The 25,198-nt window shown below is 45.6% G+C and overlaps 1 pseudogene; it reads left to right on the top strand.

The window, feature by feature from the left end:
* Positions 1–24,100, top strand: LOC135534405 (dual 3',5'-cyclic-AMP and -GMP phosphodiesterase 11A-like; annotated as a pseudogene).
* The last annotated feature ends 1,098 nt before the right edge of the window (positions 24,101–25,198 follow it).

Genomic DNA, 25,198 nt, shown 5'->3' with positions numbered 1-25,198 from the left:
ATGCCCTCCGATAGTTCCTGGTACTGGCTCGTGGTGCCCCACGCCCTCCAATAGTTCCAGGTACTGGCTCGTGGTGCCCCTCTCCCTCCAATAGTTCCTGGTACTGGCTTGTGGTGGCCAACGCCCTATTAACACACTTTATGTTGGGGTTTTCATTTTTTTGGCAGTTACCTGTAGGTCTCTGGTGCACTGCACATAAGAATACCATGTAGCTCCTGCTGTAGGCTTCATTAATACAGTGCACTGCAGTGCTATAGGCTACATTAACACAGTGCACTGCAGTGCTGTAGGCTACATTAACACAGTCCACTGCAGTGCTGTAAGGCTACATTAATACAGTGTACTGCAGTGCTGTAGGATACATTAATACAGTGCACTGCAGTCCTGTAGGCTTCATTAATACAGTCCACTGCAGTGCTGTAGCCTACATTAACACAGTGCACTGCAGTGCTGTAGGCTACATTAACACAGTGTACTACAGTGCTGTAGGCTACATTAACACAGTGTTTTGACCCATATTAACTAGGCTACAGTCAAATCTATTCTGTTGGTTCAGATTGATTTTAGGCTGTCTCTGATTTCTGAATAATAAAAAGATGTGTTTATGTGTGTGTGTGTGTGTGTGTGTGTGTGTGTGTGTGTGTGTGTGTGTGTGTGTGTGTGTGTGTGTGTGTGCGTGTGCGTGTGCGTGTGCGTGTGCGTGTGCGTGTGCGTGTGTGTGTGTGTGTGTGTATTTCTCCTCCTATATGTCTCCCCCTGCAGGATCATCGGTTCAGTGATGAGATAGACAAGCTGACCGGCTATAAGACCCAGTCCATCCTGTGTATGACCATCTGTAACAGTGATGGAGAGGTCATCGGGGTTGTGCAGGCCATCAACAAGAACCCAATCGGAACACCTTTTACGGAGGACGACGAGAAGGTCAGTCCACAGCACACCTGAGTTCAGAATACTACTAGAAATCATTTCAAATCCTTTAGCTGGGCTCGATTGAGCTTGTCTGGCTTCATGGACCAATAGAAGAGTGGTAAAACTAAAGTTCCTGTACAATGAGAATTCATTATTGTCATTGACATCATCACCACTATCTCCACCAATGGGAGATCAGTGTTACTGTCTCAGAACCAACCGGGTAGATTATTATTTCACATACAGGAATATCCAATAAGAACTAACCCCAATACAGATGTTGCAGCTATAGGGCTTTCACTACTAACCCCAATACAGATGTCAGAGGTATAGGGCTTTCACTACTAACCCCAATACAGATGTTAGAGCTATAGGGCTTTCACTACTAACCCCAATACAGATGTCAGAGGTATAGGGCTTTCACTACTAACCCCAATACGGATGTCAGAGGTATAGGGCTTTCACTACTAACCCCAATACAGATGTTATAGCTATAGGGCTTTCACTACTAACCCCAATACAGATGTCAGAGGTATAGGGCTTTCACTACTAACCCCAATACAGATGTCAGAGGTATAGGGCTTTCACTACTAACCCCAATACAGATGTCAGAGGTATAGGGCTTTCACTACTAACCCCAATACAGATGTCAGAGGTATAGGGCTTTCACTACTAACCCCAATACAGATGTCAGAGGTATAGGGCTTTCACTACTAACCCCAATACAGATGTCAGAGGTATAGGGCTTTCACTACTAACCCCAATACGGATGTCAGAGGTATAGGGCTTTCACTACTAACCCCAATACAGATGTTATAGCTATAGGGCTTTCACTACTAACCCCAATACAGATGTCAGAGGTATAGGGCTTTCTACTAACCCCAATACAGATGTCAGAGGTATAGGGCTTTCACTACTAACCCCAATACAGATGTCAGAGGTATAGGGCTTTCACTACTAACCCCAATACAGATGTCAGAGGTATAGGGCTTTCACTACTAACCCCAATACAGATGTCAGAGGTATAGGGCTTTCACTACTAACCCCAATACGGATGTCAGAGGTATAGGGCTTTCACTACTAACCCCAATACAGATGTCAGAGGTATAGGGCTTTCACTACTAACCCCAATACAGATGTCAGAGGTATAGGGCTTTCACTACTAACCCCAATACAGATGTCAGAGGTATAGGGCTTTCACTACTAACCCCAATACAGATGTCAGAGGTATAGGGCTTTCACTACTAACCCCAATACAGATGTCAGAGGTATAGGGCTTTCACTACTAACCCCAATACAGATGTCAGAGGTATAGGGCTTTCACTACTAACCCCAATACGGATGGTGCAGCTATAGGGCTTTCACTACTAACCCCAATACAGATGTTGCAGCTATAGGGCTTTCACTACTAACCCCAATACAGATGTCAGAGGTATAGGGCTTTCACTACTAACCCCAATACAGATGTCAGAGGTATAGGGCTTTCACTACTAACCCCAATACAGATGTCAGAGGTATAGGGCTTTCACTACTAACCCCAATACAGATGTCAGAGGTATAGGGCTTTCACTACTAACCCCAATACAGATGTCAGAGGTATAGGGCTTTCACTACTAACCCCAATACAGATGTCAGAGGTATAGGGCTTTCACTACTAACCCCAATACAGATGTCAGAGGTATAGGGCTTTCACTACTAACCCCAATACGGATGGTGCAGCTATAGGGCTTTCACTACTAACCCCAATACAGATGTTGCAGCTATAGGGCTTTCACTACTAACCCCAATACAGATGTTGTAGCTATAGGGCTTTCACTACTAACCCCAATACAGATGTTGTAGCTATAGGGCTTTCACTACTAACCCCAATACAGATGTCAGAGGTATAGGGCTTTCACTACTAACCCCAATACAGATGTCAGAGGTATAGGGCTTTCACTACTAACCCCAATACAGATGTCAGAGGTATAGGGCTTTCACTACTAACCCCAATACAGATGTCAGAGGTATAGGGCTTTCACTACTAACCCCAATACGGATGGTGCAGCTATAGGGCTTTCACTACTATCCCCAATACAGATGTTGCAGCTATAGGGCTTTCACTACTAACCCCAATACAGATGTTAGAGCTATAGGGCTTTCACTACTAACCCCAATACAGATGTTAGAGCTATAGGGCTTTCACTACTAACCCCAATACAGATGTTGCAGCTATAGGGCTTTCACTACTAACCCCAATACAGATGTTAGAGCTATAGGGCTTTCACTACTAACCCCAATACAGATGTTAGAGCTATAGGGCTTTCACTACTAACCCCAATACAGATGTTAGAGCTATAGGGCTTTCACTAATGTACATATTTTTTCACACATTGGTCCTGTTCAACCATTTCCTGTGAAATAGTTTTTTCTCTCTTCGTCGCCAGGTGATTTTTGTTTTGATGTCCTCAATGGAACCCTAATCCCTACATGGTGCACTACTTTAGATCAGGACTCTATGGGCCCTACGTTGGGAATGGTGTGAGTAAGGAACAGGGAGCCATTTGGGATTAGCCGTGGAGTTCTCCTTAATGCCCACCAGGTGGCAGGATTTAGTTAAACAAGACCGTCAACTCTTTTTCAACACTTTATGCATTAGATCTTCAAAAGAGCGATGGACACAGACTCATTTATATGAAGACGTGCAATTCTTGGCAACCCCTTGTTAAAACAATTTTCACAGATGCATGCTATCTGTGATGCATGCTATCTGTGATGCATGCTATCTGTGATGCATGCTATCTGTGATGCATGCTATCTATGATGCATGCTATCTGTGATGCATGCTATCTGTGATGCATGCTATCTGTGATGCATGCTATCTATGATGCATGCTATCTGTGATGCATGCTATCTGTGATGCATGCTATCTGTGATGCATGATATCTGTGATGCATGCTATCTGTGATGCATGCTATCTGTGATGCATGCTATCTGTGATGCATGCTATCTGTGATGCATGCTATCTGTGATGCATGCTATCTGTGATGCATGCTATCTGTGATGCATGCTATTTGCTAATCTAGGTTTGAAAAAACTAGGTTTGAACCTAGTCTTTGAGAGAAATGGCAGCACATATCAAAGAGTTGGGTTGAGATGTATGTTCAGTGTGTGTTGAAAATAGGTCTAGGCAGTAAACCCACAGGCTGCTTAACAGAAAACCAATTAAAAAAGACTCAATCTTACGTAAGTGACTGCTTGTTGTCTAGCACATTCAGAATACCTACTTAATACCTGAGTAATGAATTTACTAAATCAATACTCCATTAAGAGGAAAGCAGCCAGGTGTGTTATTAGACGTTGAAGAAAAGAAGAACGTTATCAATGGTAAACTAGCCACCAACACACACACATGCACACGTGTATACACAGATACTCTAGACGGACCAAAAAAGTTTGTTATATCCCACTGATGGATTTTGTGACTTGGCTGTTTAGAAGGAACACAGTAAAGTTGAGATCAGACTCCAACCACTGAATTCTAGATGTTGTTTTTTCTGTTTATCATTTAGCCTCAGAACTAGAACTCTTTCTGTCTCCTCCTCTGCTTTCCCCATCAGGTGCTGCAGATGTATCTACCGTTCTGCGGAATATCCATCTCCAACGCCACGTTGTTTTCAGAGTCTCGGAAGGAGTACGAGAGGAGCAGAGTAAGTTGGCTCACACACTCTTCCAAAAAAGGGTTCCAAAAGGGTTCTTTGGCTGCCCCCATAGGAGAACCCTTCTGGTTCCAGGTAGAACCCTTTTGGGTTCCATGTAGAACTCTCTGTGGAAAGGGTTCTTTGGCTGCCCCCATAGGAGAACCCTTCTGGTTCCAGGTAGAACCCTTTTGGGTTCCATGTAGAACTCTCTGTGGAAAGGGTTCTTTGGCTGCCCCCATAGGAGAACCCTTCTGGTTCCAGGTAGAACCCTTTTGGGTTCCATGTAGAACTCTCTGTGGAAAGGGTTCTACATGGAACACAAAAGGATTCTTCAAAGGGTTCTCCTATGGGGACAGCCAAAGAACCCTTTTAGGTTCTACATAACAATTTTTTTCCTAAGAGTGCATGGCCTGTCTGTCTCTCACATAGCCTGTCTGTCTCTCACATAGCCTGTCTGTCTCTCACATAGCCTGTCTGTCTCTCTCACATAGCCTGTCTGTCACACAGCCTGTCTCTCTCACACAGCCTGTCTGTCTCTCACATAGCCTGTCTGTCTCTCAATTTATGTTGAATTAGACTTCCAACCATAAACAAGATGATTCGTCCTGATTATGTAAGCCATCATTTAGATGTCTATTGCATTTAAAGGGACAAACAGTTTACAGTATACATTGAATCTACTGTTCACAACAAAAAATGGGAAAACATGTCTTACAACAATCACAAGCTAATCTTTATACCCTCTGATGAGTTGTACACTACACCGTTCTCCAGACTCTCTCTCTCTCCATTTCTTAGACAAATAGAGAGAGTGGTCAGTGTTGTTGTTGTGCTCCTCCAGGCTCTGCTAGAGGTGGTGAATGACCTGTTTGAAGAACAGACAGACCTGGAGAAGATAGTGAGGAAGATCATGCAGAGAGCTGTGACCCTGCTGCAGTGTGAACGCTGCTCTGTGTTGCTGCTGGAGGATATACACTCACCTGTGAGACTGACCTCTCTTCTCCTCCGCTTCCTTCTCCCGGCTCCTCTCCCCTTTCTCCTCTGCTTCCTTCTCCCTGTCTCCTCTCCCCTCTTCTCCTCTGCTTCCTTCTCCCCGGCTCCTCTCCCCTCTTCTCCCCGGCTCCTCTCCCCTCTTCTCCTCTGCTTCCTTCTCCCTGTCTCCTCTCCCCTCTTCTCCTCTGCTTCCTTCTCCCCGGCTCCTCTCCCCTCTTCTCCTCTACTTCCTTCTCCCAGGCTCCTCTCCCCTCTTCTCCTCTGCTTCCTTCTCTTCGACTCCTCTCATTCCCCTCCTCTAATTTCTTCTCCCCAGCTCCTCTCCCCTCTTCTCCTCTGCTTCCTTCTTTTCGACTCCTCTCCTCCCCCTCCTCTAATTTCTTCTCCCTGGCTCCTCTCCCCCTCCTTCTCTCATTTCTCTCCTCTCCTCTGCTATGAATGTGTCATAAACAATAAACTCACCTGTGAGACCTCAGCTCTTCTCTCCTCCTTTATTTTCTTAATTTCTCTATCCTTCTGTTTTCCCTCTCCAATACTTTGCTCTCCAATTCTCCCCTCTCCAATACTTCGCTCTCCAATTCTCCCCTCTTCAATTCTCCCCTCTCCAATTCTCCCCTCTCCAATACTTCACTCTCCAATTCTCCCCTCTCCAATTCTCCCCTCTCCAATACTTCGCTCTCCACCTCTCCCTCCCAATTCTCCCCTCTCCAATTCTCCCCTCTCCAATACTTCTCTCCACCTCCCTCTCCAATTCTCCCTCTCCACCCCCTCTCCAATACTTCACTCTCCAATTCTCCCCTCTCCAATTCTCCCTCTCAATTCTCCTCTCTCCAATTCTCCCTCTCCACCCTCCCTTTCCACCTCCCCTCTCCAATACTTCGCTCTCCACTCCTCCTCTCCAATACTTCGCCTCTAATTCTCCCCCCTCTCCAATTCTCCCCTCTCCAATACTTCGCTCTCCACCTCCCTCTCCAATTCTCCCCTCTCCACCCCTCCCTCTCCAATACCTCCCTCTCCAATACCTCCCTCTCAATACCTCCCTCTCCAATTCTCACCTCTCCACCCTCCCTCTCCAATTTTCCCCTCTCCAATTCTCACCTCTCCAATTCTCCTCTCTCCAATACTTCGCTCTCCACCTCCGCTCTCCAATTCTCCGCTCTCCAATTCTCCCTCTCCACCTCCCCTCTCCAATACTTTGCTCTCCAATTCTCCCTCTCCACCCTCTCCCCTCTCCAATTCTTCCCTCTCCAATTCTCCCCTCTCCAATTCTCCCCTCTCCAATTCTTCGCTCTCCAATTCTCCCCTCTCCAATTCTCCCCTCTCCAATACTTTACTCTCCAATTCTCCCCTCTCCAATTCTCCCCTCTCCAATTCTCCCCTCTCCAATACTTCGCTCTCCAATTCTCCCCTCTCCAATACTTTGCTCTCCAATTCTCCCCTCTCCAATTCTCACCTCTCCAATTCGCCCCTCTCCATTTCTCACCTCTCCAATTTTCCCCTCTCCAATTCTCCCCTCTCCAATTCTTCGCTCTCCAATTCTCCCCTCTCCAATACTTTGCTCTCCAATTCTCCCCTCTCCAATTCTCCCCTCTCCAATTATCACCTCTCTAATTCTCCCCTCTCCAATTCTCCCCTCTCCAATTCTCACCTCTCAAATTCTCCCCTCTCCAATTCTCCCCTCTCCAATTCTCCCCTCTCCAATGTTACCCTCTCCAATTTTCCCCTCTGTAATTGTGTGTATTTTATGCAGGTGGTAAAGTTCTCAAAGACCTTTGAGCTCATGTCTCCCCTGTGCAACATGGACCGTGACATCAGGTGAAGTCTCCGCTGCTTGGGAGAAGATATTTTAATAGTTATACATAATCATTGATAGGAAGGACTGACATCCTCCTGTATCCCCAATTCATGTATTTGGCATTTCTTGAGAGTGTGTGTCTCTTTGACAAAGTCAGCATGGAGAAGCTGTCCTGCTCTGATTGGCTGATCAATAACAGCATTGCTGAGCTGGTGGCGTCCACAGGACTTCCTGTCAACATCAGCGACGTCTGTCAGGACCCCCGCTTTGATGCTGAGGTGGGGCACCAATCACTCACAATCAACACACGCACGCATGGACACACACACACACACACACATTTGGACACACAGGCACACGCAGGCACGCACGTACAGATGTCGGATCTTAATTTGAGCCAGTTTGCTACAGCAGGAAAATAATCCAGCAGAAACAGGAAATGTGAATATTATGTGGATTATGATTAAGGCAAATGTTTTGTAGGGGGTTGATACATTTGTTGATCCTGACAATCCTGACATTTTAAAGTGGAAATTGAAAACTTTGAAAGCTTTTTTTAAACCTTGAATACACTGCAGGTTTGCATTTCCTTCTGTGCAGGAACATTCTCAGCAACAAGAGAGTGATTAAATTAAGATTCCACATCTGTATGCGTGCACACACACACACACACACACACACACACACACACACACACACACACACACACACACACACACACACACACACACACACACACACACACACACACACACACACACACACACACACACACACACACACGCACACACAGTAACATTCCACTCTGTGCTCCCCAGGCAGATCAAGCCTCAGGATTCCACATCAGATCAGTACTGTGCGTCCCCATCTGGAATCGGACTCATCAGATAATAGGTGGGTTCACCAGTCTGTTCAGCCATCCACTGTCACTTGAAAACCACTCTGTCTTTTTACCTCTCTGCTATTCCACCCATTCAATAATTACAAATATTGATGTATTTTCTGTACTGTTTTAAGGGGTTGCCCAGATTCTAAATCGCCTGGACAGGAGGACGTTCAATGATGCAGATCAAAGACTGTTTGAGGCGAGCTCCTCTCTCTCCCTCTCCCTCTCCCTATCTATATATCTATAATGAGACAGTGGGTTGAGAAGGTTCTATCTATTTATATCTATATACTGTATGTATGATGAGAGTGGATTGAGCAGGTTTTATCTATCTATATCTATGTATGTATGATGAAACAGTGGATTGAGCAGGTTCTATATATCTATGTATGTATGATGAGAGTGGATTGAGCAGGTTTTATCTATCTATATCTATGTATGTATGATGAAACAGTGGATTGAGCAGGTTCTATATATCTATGTATGTATGATGAGAGTGGATTGAGCAGGTTCTATCTATCTATATATGTATGTTGAGACAGTGGATTGAGCAGGTTCTATCTATCTATATCTACAGTGAGGGAGAAAAGTATTTGATCCCTTGCTGATTTTGTACGTTTGCCCACTGACAAAGACATGATCCGTCTATAATTTCAATGGTAGATTTATTTGAACAGACAGAATAACAACAACAAAATCCAGAAAAGCGCATGTTATAAATGTTATAAATTGATTTGCATTTTAATGAGGAAAATAAGGATTTGACCCCCTCAGCAAAACATGACTTGGTACTTGGTGGCAAAACCCTTGTTGGCAATCACAGAGGTCAGACATTTCTTGTAGTTGGCCACCAGGTTTGCACACATCTCAGGAGGGATTTTGTCCCACTCCTCTTTGCAGATCTTCTCCAAGTCATTAAGGTTTCGAGGCTGATGTTTGGCAACTCAAACCTTCAGCTCCCTCCACATATGTTCTATAGGATTAAGGTCTGGAGACTGGCTGGGCCACTCCAGGACCTTAATGTGTATCTTCTTGAGCCACTTCTTTGTTGCCTTGGCCGTGTGTTTTGGGTCATTGTCATGCTGGAATACCCATCCACGACCTATTTTCAATGCCCTGTCTGAGGGAAGGAGGTTCTCACCCAAGATTTGACGGTACATGGCCCCGTTCATCGTCCCTTTGATGCGGTGAAGTTGTAGCAGAAAAACACCCCCAAAGCATAATGTTTCCACCTCCATGTTTGACGGTGGGGATGGTGTTCTTGGGGGTTATAGGCAGCATGCATCCTCCTCCAAACACGGCGAGTTGAGTTGATGCCAAAGAGCTCCATTTTGGTCTCATCTGACCACAACACTTTCAGCCAGGTGTCCTCTGAATCATTCAGATGTTCATTGGCAAACTTCAGACAGGCATGTATATGTGCTTTCTTGAGCAGGGGGACCTTGCGGGCGCTGCAGGATTTCAGTCCTTCACGGCGTAGTCTGTTACCAATTGTTTTCTTGGTGACTATGGCCCCAGCTGCCTTGAGATCATTGACAAGATCCTCCCATGTAGTTCTGGGCTGATTCCTCACCATTTTCATGATCATTGCAACTCCACGAGGTGAGATCTTGCATGGAGCCCAAGGCCGAAGGAGATTGACAGTTCTTTTGTGTTTCTTCCATTTACGAATAATCGCACCAACTGTTGTCACCTTCTCACCAAGCTGCTTGACGATGGTCTTGTAGCCCATTCCAGCCTTGTGTAGGTCTACAATCTTGTCCCTGACATCCTTGGAGAGCTCTTTGGTCTTGGCCATGGTGGAGAGTTTGGAATCTGATTGATTGATTGCTTCTGTGGACAGGTGTCTTTTATACAGGTAACAAGCTGAGATATGGAACACTCCCTTTAAGAGTGTGCTCATAATCTCAGCTCGTTACCTGTATAAAAGACACCTGGGAGCCAGAAATCTTTCTGATTGAGAGGGGGTCAAATACTTATTTCCCATTAAAATGCATATCAATTTATAACATTTTTGACATGCATTCTTCTGGATATTTTTGTTGTTATTCTGTCTCTCACTGTTCAAATAAACCAACCATTAAAATGATTGACTGATCATTTCTTTGTCAGTGGGCAAACGTACAAAATCAGCAGGGGATTAAATACTTTTTTCCCTCACTGTATGTATGTATGATGAGACAGTGGATTCAGCAGTCAGATGGAACAGAGTAAATAGACATTTCAATGTCATAGATTTAGCCGGTGGTAACTTGTGGAATAGACACTGGCTATAACCAATCAGCATTCAGGATTAGACCCACGTGTTGTATAATAGATATTATAAACTGGGTGGTTCGAGCCCTGAATGCTGATTGGCTGACAGCCATGCTATGACAAAATATTTATTTTTACTGCTCTAATTACATTGGCAACCAGTTTATAATAGCAATAAGGCTCCTCTGTGGTTTTTGATATATGGCCAATGTACCACGTCTAAGGGCTGTATCCAGGCACTCCGCGATGTGAAGAAGGGCTTAAGAACAGCCCTTAGCCGTGGTATATCAGCCATATACCACACCCCCTCATGCCTTGTTGCTTAATTCGAAAGCTGTTTTATTGGTCGAAACGTTTTTCTCCATACAGGCCTTTGTGATATTCTGTGGGCTGGGGATCAACAACACCATGATGTACAATCAAGTGAAGAAGACCTGGGCCAAGCAGTCTGTGGCCCTGGATGTGAGCATTGATAGGATGCGTCACAAATGGTCAAAAGTAGTGCACTATAAAGGGCTTAGGGTGCAATTTGGGACTGAGCCATGTACTCTTCTCCCTTCACTCACTAGGCGTTTAGTTTTAAAAGTTTTTAAAATATGCCTTTCGTGCACTAACACTCACACTTGACTTTCCCCCCCTACAAGCTCTGACTTTACTGATAGCTGTTTTACTGAGAAAACATGTACTTACTATGACTGAGATAGATGGTTGTCTCCCCTGGTTATCTTAAGATGAATGCACTAACTGTAAGTCGCTCTGGATAAGAGTGTCTGGTAAATGAATAAATGTAAATGTAAAATGAACGTGTTAGCTAGCCAGTCTAGTTGCTGGGCTTTGGGCTCCTCTGTCTGTCTGTCTGTCTGTCTGTCTGTATGACTGACTGACTGACTGACTGACTGTCTGACTGTCTGTCTGACTGACTGACTGTCTGTCTGTCTGTCTGTCTGTCTGTCTGTCTGTCTGTCTGTCTGACTGACTGACTGACTGACTGACTGTCTGTCTGTCTGTCTGTCTGTCTGTCTGTCTGTCTGTCTGTCTGTCTGTCTGTCTGTCTGGTCCTCAGAATGCTTCATGAAACAACGGAGGTAATGTGGTTAAAACACATATCAGACTTGATGAGAGGCGATATACTAGTATATTATATTATATTATGTATACACTATATACTAGTATATTATATTATGTTATGTATACACTATATACTAGTATATTATATATACTATATACTAGTATATTATGTTATGTTATGTATACACTATATACTAGTATATTATATATACTATATACTAGTATATTATATTATGTATACACTATATACTAGTATATTATATATACTATATACTAGTATATTATATTATATTATGTATACACTATATACTAGTATATTATATATACTATATACTAGTATATTATATTATGTATACACTATATGCTAGTATATTATATTATGTATACACTATATACTAGTATATTATATTATGTTATGTATACACTATATACTAGTATATTATATATACTATATACTAGTATATTATATTATATTATGTATACACTATATACTAGTATATTATATTTACTATATGCTAGTATATTATATTATGTTATGTATACACTATATACTAGTATATTATATATACGATATACTAGTATATTATATTATATTATGTATACACTATATACTAGTATATTATATTTACTATATGCTAGTATATTATATTATGTATATACTAGTATATTATATTATGTTATGTATACACTATATACTAGTATATTATATATACTATATATTAGTATATTATATTATATTATGTATACACTATATACTAGTATATTATATTTACTATATGCTAGTATATTATATTATATTATGTATACACTATATACTAGTATATTATATTATATACACTATATATTAGTATATTATATTATATATACTATATACTAATATATTGCATTATATATAGTATATATACTATATATATACTATATATATATTTATATACTATATATTGATATATCATATACTAGTATATTTTTTACTCCTGACACTTTTTGCTGTGTGCAATCTTTTTTTGACAGCATCCCCTCTTTGGAAACAGTGAAAATAGCTGAAATATTTATGGTGGGAGAGAAGAACCCTGCTGAATATTAATGTGCCGGATCGGCTCAGGCAGTAGAGGATAATACTGTAAAAATGCAGTCATGAGTAGTGGGAAGAAGACAATATTGCGTCTCTGTATGCATCCCAAATGGCACCCTATTCCCTATATAGTGCACTACTTTGCGCTAGATCCCATATCATCATGCATGTCCCACACCCACCTGCAGGGGGCCAGAGAGAGAGAGAGAGAAAGAGAAAGAGAAAGAGAAAGAAAGAAAGAGAGAGAGAGAGAGAGAGAGAGAGAGAGAGAGAGAGAGAGAGATATAAAGAGGGAGAGAGAGTCCATGATGATGTTTTCTCCTTCCTCAGATGCTGTCCTACCACGCCACATGCTCCAAGGTAGAGGTGGACAGACTCAAGGTATGTCTGAGAATTACATTACATGTAGAAGAAATAGAAAAACAAACAAACAAAACAAACAAAATCTACAAGATAATAATCCAAACAGGTGTCCATGTAGAAGTCACCTGGTTACTTTCCCAGGGTGTATTCACTAGGAACCAAACGGAAGAAAATGGAATGAAACAGGGAGGAATATACCTGAATTTGTCCAAGAGAAACGTCCATTTTCATTGCAAAATGTTTTGTTACGTCAGACTAATGAGTACACCCCAGGACTATCATGAAGAGGGACTGGTGAGGTGAGGTGTGGATGTGGGGGCCGGGGGACCTATCATAAAGAGGGACTGGAGGGACTGGTGAGGTGTGGAGGTGGATGTGGGGGTCAGAGGACCTATCATAAAGAGGGACTGGTGAGGTGTGGAGGTGGATGTGGGGGTCGGGGGACCTATCATAAAGAGGGACTGGAGAGACTGGTGAGGTGTGGAGGTGGATGTGGGGGTCAGAGGACCTATCATAAAGAGGGACTGGTGAGGTGTGGAGGTGGATGTGGGGGTCGGAGGACCTATCATAAAGAGGTACTGGTGAAGTGTGGAGGTGGATGTGGGGGTCGGAGGACCTATCATAAAGAGGGACTGGAGAGACTGGTGAGGTGTGGAGGTGGATGTGGGGGTCGGGGGACCTATCATAAAGAGGGACTGGAGGGACTGGTGAGGTGTGGAGGTGGATGTGGGGGTCGGGGGACCTATCATAAAGAGGGACTGGAGGGACTGGTGAGGTGTGGAGGTGGATGTGGGGGTCAGAGGACCTATCATAAAGAGGGACTGGTGAAGTGTGGAGGTGGATGTGGGGGTCGGAGGACCTATCATAAAGAGGGACTGGTGAGGTGTGGAGGTGGATGTGGGGGTCAGAGGACCTATCATAAAGAGGGACTGGTGAGGTGTGGAGGTGGATGTGGGGGTCGGAGGACCTATCATAAAGAGGTACTGGTGAAGTGTGGAGGTGGATGTGGGGGTCGGAGGACCTATCATAAAGAGGGACTGGAGAGACTGGTGAGGTGTGGAGGTGGATGTGGGGGTTGGGGGACCTATCATAAAGAGGGACTGGAGGGACTGGTGAGGTGTGGAGGTGGATGTGGGGGTCAGAGGACCTATCATAAAGAGGGACTGGAGGTACTGGTGAAGTGTGGAGGTGGATGTGGGGGTCGGAGGACCTATCATAAAGAGGGACTGGAGGGACTGGTGAGGTGTGGAGGTGGATGTGGGGGTCGGAGGACCTATCATAAAGAGGGACTGGTGAGGTGTGGAGGTGGATGTGGGGGTCAGAGGACCTATCATAAAGAGGGACTGGTGAGGTGTGGAGGTGGATGTGGGGGTCGGAGGACCTATCATAAAGAGGTACTGGTGAAGTGTGGAGGTGGATGTGGGGGTCGGAGGACCTATCATAAAGAGGGACTGGAGAGACTGGTGAGGTGTGGAGGTGGATGTGGGGGTTGGGGGACCTATCATAAAGAGGGACTGGTGAGGTGTGGAGGTGGATGTGGGGGTCAGAGGACCTATCATAAAGAGGGACTGGAGAGACTGGTGAGGTGTGGAGGTGGATGTGGGGGTCGGGGGACCTATCATAAAGAGGGACTGGAGGGACTGGTGAGGTGTGGAGGTGGATGTGGGGGTCGGGGGACCTATCATAAAGAGGGACTGGAGGGACTGGTGAGGTGTGGAGGTGGATGTGGGGGTCAGAGGACCTATCATAAAGAGGTACTGGTGAAGTGTGGAGGTGGATGTGGGGGTCGGAGGACCTATCATAAAGAGGGACTGGTGAGGTGTGGAGGTGGATGTGGGGGTCAGAGGACCTATCATAAAGAGGTACTGGTGAAGTGTGGAGGTGGATGTGGGGGTCGGAGGACCTATCATAAAGAGGTACTGGTGAAGTGTGGAGGTGGATGTGGGGGTCGGAGGACCTATCATAAAGAGGGACTGGAGAGACTGGTGAGGTGTGGAGGTGGATGTGGGGTTGGGGGACCTATCATAAAGAGGGACTGGTGAGGTGTGGAGGTGGATGTGGGGGTCGGAGGACCTATCATAAAGAGGTACTGGTGAAGTGTGGAGGTGGATGTGGGGTCGGAGGACCTATCATAAAGAGGGACTGGAGAGACTGGTGAGGTGTGGAGGTGGATGTGGGGGTCGGGGGACCTATCATAAAGAGGGACTGGAGGGACTGGTGAGGTGTGGAGGTGGATGTGGGGGTCGGGGACCTATCATAAAGAGGGACTGGAGGGACTGGTGAGGTGTGGAGGTGGATGTGGGGTCAGAGGACCTATCATAAAGAGGTACTGGTGAAGTGTGGAGGTGGATGTGGGGGTCGGAGGACCTATCATAAAGAGGGACTGGAGGGACTGGTGAGGTGTGGAGGTGGATGTGGGGGTCGGAGGACCTATCATAAAGAGGGACTGGAGGGACTGGTGAGGTGTGGAGGTGGATGTGGGGGGTCGGGGGACCTATCATAAAGAGGGACTGGAGGGACTGGTGAGGTGTGGAGGTGGATGTGGGGGTCGGGGGACCTATCATAAAGAGGGACTGGAGGGACTGGTGAGGTGTGGAGGTGGATGTGGGGGTCGGGGACCTATCATAAAGAGGGACTGGAGGGACTGGTGAGGGTGGAGTTGGGGGTCAGAGGACCTATCATAAAGAGGGACTGGAGGGACTGGTGAGGGTGGAGTTGTGGGTCAGAGGACCTATCATAAAGAGGGACTGGTGAGGGTGGAGGTGGGGATCAGAGGACCTATCATAAAGAGGGACTGGTGAGGGTGGAGGTGGGGATCAGAGGACCTATCATAAAGAGGGACTGGTGAGGGTGGAGGTGGGGGTCAGGGGACCTATCATAAAGAGGGACTGGTGAGCGGGGAGGTGGGGGTCAGAGGACCTATCATAAAGAGGGACTGGAGGGACTGGTGGAGGGGGGAGGAGGAGGTGGGGGTCAGAGGACCTATCATAAAGAGGGACTGGAGGGACTGGTGAGGGGGAGGAGGAGGTGGGGGTCAGAGGACCTATCATAAAGAGGGACTGGAGGGACTGGTGGAGGGGGAGGAGGAGGTGGGGGTCAGAGGACCTATCATAAAGAGGGACTGGTGAGGGTGGAGCTGGGGGTCAGAGGACCTATCATAAAGAGGGACTAGAGGGACTAGTGAGGGGGGAGGTGGAGGTGGGGGTCAGAGGACCTATCATAAAGAGGGACTGGAGGGACTGGTGGCGGGGGGGGGAAGGTGGGGGTCAGAGGACCTATCATAAAGAGGGACTGGAGGGACTGGTGAGGGGGGAGGAGGAGGTGGGGGTCAGAGGACCTATCATAAAGAGGGACTAGAGGGACTGGTGAGGGGGAGGAGGAGATGGGGGTCAGAGGACCTATCATAAAGAGGGACTGGAGGGACTGGTGAGGGGGAGGTGGAGATGGGGGTCAGAGGACCTATCATAAAGAGGGACTGGAGGGACTGGTGAGGTGGGAGGAGGAGGTGGGGGTCAGAGGACCTATCATAAAGAGGGACTGGAGGGACTGGTGAGGGGGGAGGAGGAGGTGGGGGTCAGAGGACCTATCATAAAGAGGGACTGGAGGGACTGGTGAGGGGGAGGAGGAGGTGGGGGTCAGAGGACCTATCATAAAGAGGGACTGGAGGGACTGGTGAGGGGGAGGAGGAGGTGGGGGTCAGAGGACCAATCATAAAGAGGGACTGGAGGGACTGGTGAGGTGGGAGGAGGAGGTGGGGGTCAGAGGACCTATCATAAAGAGGGACTGGAGGGACTGGCGAGGGGGAGGAGGAGGTGGGGGTCAGAGGACCTATCATAAAGAGGGACTGGAGGGACTGGTGAGGGGGAGGAGGAGGTGGGGGTCAGAGGACCTATCATAAAGAGGGACTGGAGGGACTGGTGAGGGGGAGGAGGAGGTGGGGGTCAGAGGACCTATCATAAAGAGGGACTGGAGGGACTGGTGAGGGGGAGGAGGAGGTGGGGGGAGGAGGACCTATCATAAAGAGGGACTGGAGGGACTGGTGAGGGGGAGGAGGAGGTGGGGGGAGGAGGACCAATCATAAAGAGGGACTGGAGGGACTGGTGGCGGGGGGTGAAGGTCGAGGTCGGAGGACCTGAGGCCTTGAGTTTGTCATTTCCTGTTCACCTACTAGGACGCTCAATATTCACCCCCACATTCTACTCCCTCAGGCTGCTAAGATCCCTTTGAGCAGTGAGCTGGGCATCGAAGAGTTCCACTTCAACGATTTCTCACTGGACAACGACGCCATGATCACTGCCTCCCTCCGGATGTTTCTGGAACTCGGAGCCGTCCAGAAGTTTAAGATTGACTACGACGTGAGTGAGGTCAACAATGAGGGAGAATGGAGAGGCTTTCGTATTTCTCTCCAGCAACTTTTCCAAAATCACTACATTTTCCAGAAATCCAAGTTGGATTGTAGCAGATTTCCTGGTTATTCTGTCCTGATTCCGGGAATCTTCCAACTAGGGTTTCTGTAAAACCTGGGAATTTTGGGAGGACCAGAATATTGCAACCCTATTGGGAGTACCAGAATATTATAACCCTATTGGGAGTACCAGAATATTACAGCCCTATTGGGAGGACCAGAATATTACAACCCTATTGGGAGTACCAGAATATTACAACCCTATTGGGAGTACCAGAATATTGCAACCCTATTGGGAGGACCAGAATATTACAACCCTATTGGGAGTACCAGAATATTACAACCCTATCGGGAGTGCCAGAATATTACAACCCTATTGGGAGGACCAGAATATTACAACCCTATTGGGAGTACCAGAATATTACAACCCTATTGGGAGTACCAGAATATTACAACCCTATTGGGAGGACCAGAATATTACAACCCTATCGGGAGTACCAGAATATTACAACCCTATTGGGAGTACCAGAATATTACAACACCATTGGGAGTGCCAGCATTTTACAACCCTATTTGGAGTGCCAGAATATTACAACCCTATTGATCTTGTTTTTGATGAACTCTCTTGGTGACATGTTACAGTAACACCTGATATGAGAACAACAGCAAAGCAAACATTTATTCCATAAGACGGTTCCTCCTCCCTCTCAGGTCCTGTGTCGCTGGCTGTTGACGGTGAGGAAGAACTATCGCACGGTGGCATACCATAACTGGAGGCATGCCTTCAACGTGTGCCAGTGCATGTTCCTCATGATCACAGTGAGTCAACACAACAAAAGATGCTCTGTGTACACATTTAGAAAAGAGCGTTCCTCAAGGGTTCTTTGGTAAGGCGGATGGTTCTATGTGGAACCGAACCATAATGAGTCAAAGTTCCCTTTGAGCCCTTAAATGGTTCTTTACAGTTCAGAAAAGGGTTATTTGATCTTTTAGTGCTAATTAAAATGTAAGGGCGGGGTTTGCTCAAAAATCTTTTTGTGCAGCCGTGAGTGAGAGTGTCATTCCAGTTGATGTCATCTGTTGTGTTATTACATGTCACATTTGAATATGGCCAGGACAGTGTCTCGTAAAAGACTCTGTGTAAGACCTTGTGTCAGTTCTGTTTGCTGAGTCAGACGATCTCAATCCTCTCCTCAGGGACCCCAGCCCTTCCACAGCTACCAGTTAACACAATAATGACAACTATGGAGTTTTAACAATATAATACGACTAACCAGAATAAAACACAGCGTAATGTTCTTCAAAATATTATTTGTAGAACTTTTGAGATTGGTTCTTTAAAGAATCTTTGTCAATCTCCATAAAGGTTCTATAAAGAACCATTAAAAAGAGTTCTCAATAGCAACGAAAAGGGTTGTAAGCATAGCGGAACCTTTTTGGTGCTATTGTATATAGAACCATATTTGAATGGTTCTTTGTAGAACCTTAGGAAAGGGTTTTCTACAGCACTGTAAAAGTTCAATTTAAAACCCTTATAGAACCTTCAAAAAGGGTTCTACTGTGCCTTCATCAAGAATCCACACCCTTGACTTTTTCCACATTTTGTTGTGTTACAGCCAGAATTAAAACATTTCTTAAATTGAGATTTTGTGTCACTTGCCTCCACACAATACCCCATAATGTCAACGTGGAATTATGTTTTTTTAAACTTTTAAAATGAATTTAACATTTAATGCTGAAATGCCTTGAGTCAATAAGTATTCAACCCCTTTGTCATGGAAAACTGTTTTCTTCACATTGTTCCTCAATTTGTTTCCCCACCAAGGCAATTAAAGTGAAGATTAACCAATTACAATGGATCTGTCCCAAATGACCTATTTTGTTCTCCACTTTTGACCAGGGACGGGACAAGGGTAGTGCACTATATAGTGAATAGAGTGCCGTTTGGGACACAAGTCATGTTTGGATAGATTCGGTACTTCCGTTACCTCTGTGTCCGCAGACGGCTGGCTTCCAGGATGTTCTGTCGGATGCAGAGACCCTGGCGTTGATGGTGGGTTGTCTCTGCCATGACCTAGACCACCGTGGCACCAACAACGCCTTCCAGGCCAAGTGAGTCACCTCGGCTGAGCGCCGAAGACAAATAAGGAAAATGAAGGAAAATAAAGAAGTCTGATCAGTCAGTCAGTCTGCACGTCCGTCCGTCCTGCCTGTCAGTCCATCTTCCCTGTTAATCAATCAATCAATCAGTTGAATGTCCCTCCTTTGCTGCTTCCTACAGGACTGGCTCTGCTCTGGCCCTGCTCTACGGGACATCAGCTACTCTGGAGCACCATCACTTCAACCATGCAGTCATGATCCTACAGAGTGAGGTGAACTTGGCGACCATCACCTTTACTTTTTTTTACTTTTTTAAATTGGATTTATTTCACCTTTGTTTAACCAGGTAGACTAGTTGAGAACAAGTTCTCATTTGCAACTGTGACCTGGCCAAGATAAAGCAAAGCAGTTCGCCACATACAACAACACAGAGTTACACATGGAGTAAACAAAACATACAGTCAATAATACAGTAGAATAAAAGAAAACAAAAAGTCTATATACAGTGAGTGCAAATGAGGTAAGTTAAGGAAATAAATAGGCCATGGTGGCGAAGTAATTACAATATAGCAATTAAACACTGGAATGGTAGATGGGCAGAAGATGAATGTGCAGGTAGAGATACTGGGGTGCAAAGGAGCAAAATAAATAAATACCAGTATGGGGATGAGGTAGGTAGATAGATGGGCTGTTTACATATAGGCTAAGTACAGGTGCAGTGATCTGTAAAATGCTCTGACAGCTGGTGCTTAAAGTTAGTGAGGGACATATGAGTCTCCAGCTTCAGAATTTTTTACAATTTGTTCCAGTCATGAGCAGCAGAGAACTGGAAGGAAAGACGACCAAAGGAGGAATTGGCTTTGGGGGTGACTAGTGGGATATACCTGCTAGAGCGTGTGCTACAAGTGGGTGCTGCAATGGTGACCAGTGAGCTGAGATAAGGTGGGGCTTTACCTAGCAGAGACTTGTAGATAACCTGCAGCCAGTGGGTTTGGCGACGAGTATGAAGCGAGGGCCAACCAACGAGAGCGTACAGGTCGCAGCGTTAGGTAGTGTATGGGGCTTTGGTGACAAACGGATGGCACTGTGATAGACTGCATTCAATTTGTTGAGTAGAGTGTTGGAGGCTATTTTATAGATGACATCACCAAAGTCGAGGATCGGTAGGATGGTCAGTTTTACAAGGGTATGTTTGGCAAAGGATGCTTTGTTGCGATATAGGAATCCGATTCTAGATTTAATTTTGGATTGGAGATGCTTAATGTGAGTCTGGAAGGAGAGTTTACAGTCTAACCAGACACCCAGGTATTTGTAGTTGTCCACGTATTCTAAGTCAGAGGTGTCCAGAGTAGTGATGCTGGACGGGTGAGCAGGTGTGGGCAGCGATCGATTGAAAAGCATGCATTTAGTTTTACTTGCGTTTAAGAGCAGTTGGAGGCCACGGAAGGAGAGTTGTGTAGCATTGAAGCTCGTCTGGAGGGTTGTTAACACAGTGTCCAAGGAGGGGGCCAGAAGCATACAGAATGGTGTCGTCTGAGTAGAGGTGGATCAGAGAATCACCAGCAGCAAGAGCAACATCATTGATGTATACAGAAAAGAGAGTCAGCCCGAGAATTGAACCCTGTGGCACACCTATAGAGACTATCAGAGGTCCAGACAACAGGCCCTCCGATTTGACACACTGAACTCTATCAGAGAAGTAGTTGGTAAACCAGGCGAGGCAGTCATTAGAGAAACCAAGGCTTAAGAGCTTCCATTTATTCCTCAACCCTGAAATTCCCCTTGCATGTATTACCTGATAATATATCTTTTTCAACAGGGTCATAAAATATTAATATATATTTTGCTCATGTCTTCCATCAGGGTCATAAAATATTAATATATATTTTGCTCATGTCTTCCATCAGGGTCATAAAATATTAATATATATTTTGCTCATGTCTTCCATCAGGGTCATAAAATCTTAATATATATTTTGCTCATGTCTTCCAACAGGGTCATAATATCTTTGCCAACCTGTGTTCCAAAGAGTACAGTAGTATGATGCAGCTACTGAAACAGGCCATCCTCTCCACTGACCTCACCCTGCACTTCCAGTAAGACTTACAACTTCCACATGCAGTTGTAGAACAGAAACTTGATAACACAAACAGACTGGCACTCAGGCCACCTCCCGTCTGCTTTGCCATTGAACCTCCCTCCTTTTCCTTGTATCCGTTCTGTGACTCTGTCTGTGCTCCTAAACAGGAGGAGGAGCCAGTTCTGTGACTCTGTCTGTGCTCCTAAACAGGAGGAGGAGCCAGTTCTTTGACTCTGTCTGTGCTCCTAAACAGGAGGAGGAGCCAGTTCTTTGACTCTGTCTGTGCTCCTAAACAGGAGGAGGAGCCAGTTCTTTGACCGCGTTCTCTCTGGAGAGTTCAGCTGGACAGACGAGGCTCACAGAGAACTTCTCAGGTCCTTCTATCTGTCTTACTTGTTTATTGAACCATGATCAACAATCTCCTTCTGTGGAGACTTGGTTTGGTTCTAAACAACCTCTGACCTCTGTCATCACCAGGTCTATGCTAATGACAGCATGTGACTTGGGTGCAGTGACCCGCCCCTGGGAGATCTCCAAACAGGTGAAATGTTACAAAACTTCTTCCTGTGTCACAAATGACACCCTAATCCTTGTATAATGTACTAGTGTTGACTAGGGTCCAAAGGATCATCATTGACATCATTGACAATCCCCCTACAGGTTGCGGAGTTGGTGACCAGTGAGTTTTTCGAGCAAGGTGACAGGGAGAGGTCTGAGCTCAAGTTAACTCCAGCGGTAAGCAGAATACAGTACTACTGTAACACCTCCTTTCAAACTACACTTCCCTTCAAACTACACTTCCCTTCAAACTACACTTCCCATCAAACTACACTTCCTGTTAAACTACACTTCCCATTCAACTACACTTCCTGTTAAACTACACTTCCCGTTAAACTACACTTCCCGTTAAACTACACTTCCCTTCAAACTACACTTCCCTTACATTCAAACTACACTTCCCTTCAAACTACACTTCCTGTTAAACTACACATGCTGTTAAACTACACTTCATTGTACAACTTCGCCTTCCAACTACCCTTCCCTTCAAAATAAACTTCTCTTCAATGTCAGATCATCAACTTTGATATTAACTCTCCATCCACTACGACCTTGATTCCCTTGAGTCCAAACTCCATTAATGCACCTTTAGTCTGCACAGCATTTAGGAAGTCGACTTTTATATTTCCTTCTGCTGAGCTTCAGTGTCTTTCTAACGCCCTCTGGGTTCCCAGACGTTAGCCTTGATGTAGGGAGTTCTATCTTTAGATATGCAACTGTTGGGATGAAATGACTAAAGTTAGCCTTGATGTAGGGAGTTCTTTCTTTAGATATGCAACTGTTGGGATGAAATGACTAAAGTTAGCCTTGATGTAGGGAGTTCTTTTCTTTAGATATGCAACTGTTGGGATGAAATTACTAAAGTTAGCCTTGATGTAGGGAGTTCTTTCTTTAGATATGCAACTGTTGGGATGCAATGACTAAAGTTAGTCTTGATGTAGGGAGTTCTTTCTTTAGATATGTAACTGTTGGGATGAAATGACTAAAGTTAGCCTTGATGTAGGGAGTTCTTTCTTTAGATATGCAACTGTTGGGATGAAATGACTAAAGTTAGCCTTGATGTAGGAAGTTCTTTCTTTAGATATGCAACTGTTGGGATGAAATGACTAAAGTTAGCCTTGATGTAGGGAGTTCTTTCTTTAGATATGCAACTGTTGGGATGAAATGACTAAAGTTAGCCTTGATGTAGGGAGTTCTTTCTTTAGATATTCAACTGTTGGGATGAAATGACTAAAGTTAGCCTTGATGTGGGGAGTTCTTTCTTTAGATATTCAACTGTTGGGATGAAATGACTAAAGTTAGCCTTGATGTAGGGAGTTCTTTCTTTAGATATTCAACTGTTGGGATGAAATGACTAAAGTTAGCCTTGACATCTCGACGTCTCTCTCCTCAGGCCATCTTTGACCGTAATCGTAAAGACGAGCTGCCCGCCCTGCAGCTGGAGTGGATAGATGGGATCTGTAAGCCCTCTACCAGGTAACGGACTCGCCTGTTCTAAACCCATCTCGTCTGTTTGTTACTGACACACCAAGTTCAAGGGGAAATCCAGCGCAATAAAATCTCAGTCCAGTAGTCCAGAGCTGTATGTTTCCACAGTATGATGTCCTCTGGAATGTCTTTATTTCAGCCCTTTTTTCAGTCGTCCTGCATGAAATGAGCCCATGTCTGTCTGCGATTCAGCCCCTTCTAAGTCAGTCTCCCACACTGTCTCCCCTCTAGGCTCTGATGAAGCTAAACGTGAAGCTGAAGCCTATGGTTGATGGGATAGCAGCCAACCGCATGAAGTGGAAGGAGCTGGGCCTGTCCTATCAGCAGCACACACACAGAACTGCAGAGACCAATCAGAGTCCTGGCTCTGAGTCAGGACCCAACCAAGAGACCAATCAAAATCCTGACTCCAGTCAGAACTCGCAACTAGAGTTTGGGTCAAATTCAGTATTTGATCAGACATCCGTTCTTACTACAGAGTGTAGTGGTCATCCAGAGTTTGGGTCAAATTCAGTACTTGATCGGTCTTCAGTTCTCACTACAGAGTCTAGTGGTCATCCAGAGTTTGGGTCAAATTCAGTACTTGATCAGACTTCAGTTCTCACTACAGAGTCTAGTGGTCATCCAGAGTTTGGGTCAAATTCAGTACTTGGTCAGACTTCAGTTCTCACTACAGAGTCTAGTGGTCATCTGGGGTCAGATGGAAGTATAGGGTCTGGTCAGCTGTCTCAGGGGCAGGGGGCTGAGGTTTGAAGAGAGAGGGAAAGGGAGAGCGAAGGAGGGAGGAGAGAGGGAGGGGGATTAAGAGATAGGGAGGGGAGAGAGAGAAGGGAGGAGAGAGGGAGGAGGAATTAAGAGAGAGGGGGGATTAGGAGAAATGGGAGGGGGAGAGAGAAGGAGGGAGAAGAGAGGGAGGGGGAATTAGGAGCTAAGGAGGGGAGAGAGAAGTAGGGAGGAGAGAGGGAGGGGGAATTAGGAGATAGGGAGGGGAGAGAGAAGGAGGGAGGAGAGAGGGAGGGGGAATTAGGAGATAGGGAGGGGAGAGAGAAGGCGGGAGGAGAGAGGGAGGGGGAATTAGGAGTTAGGGAGGGGAGAGAGAAGGAGGGAGGAGAGAGGGAGGGGGAATTAGGAGCTAAGGAGGGAGAGAGAAGGAGGGAGGAGAGAGGGAGGGGGAATTAGGAGATAGGAAGGGGAGAGAGAAGGAGGGAGGAGAGAGGGAGGGGGAATTAGGAGATAGGGAGGGGAGAGAGAAGGAGGGAGGAGAGAGGGAGGGGGAATTAGGAGATAGGGAGGGGAGAGAGAAGGAGGGAGGAGAGAGGGATGGGGAATTAGGAGATAGGGAGGGAGAGAGAAGGAGGGAGGAGAGAGGAGGGGGAATTTGGAGATAGGGAAGGGAGAGAGAAGGAGGGAGGAGAGAGGGAGGGGGAATTAGGAGATAGGGAGGGGAGAGAGGAGGAGGGAGGAGAGAGGGAGGGGGAATTAGGAGATAGGGAGGGGGAGAGAGGAAGAGGGAGGCTGTGTGGTACTGTAGTGTCTGTAGTGTCT

Source organism: Oncorhynchus masou, unplaced genomic scaffold, assembly GCF_036934945.1.
Source record: "Oncorhynchus masou masou isolate Uvic2021 unplaced genomic scaffold, UVic_Omas_1.1 unplaced_scaffold_3360, whole genome shotgun sequence".
Lineage (NCBI taxonomy): Eukaryota > Metazoa > Chordata > Actinopteri > Salmoniformes > Salmonidae > Oncorhynchus > Oncorhynchus masou.
The sequence above is the reverse complement of the archived record's forward strand: the minus strand, read 5'-3'. Positions and strand labels throughout refer to the sequence as shown.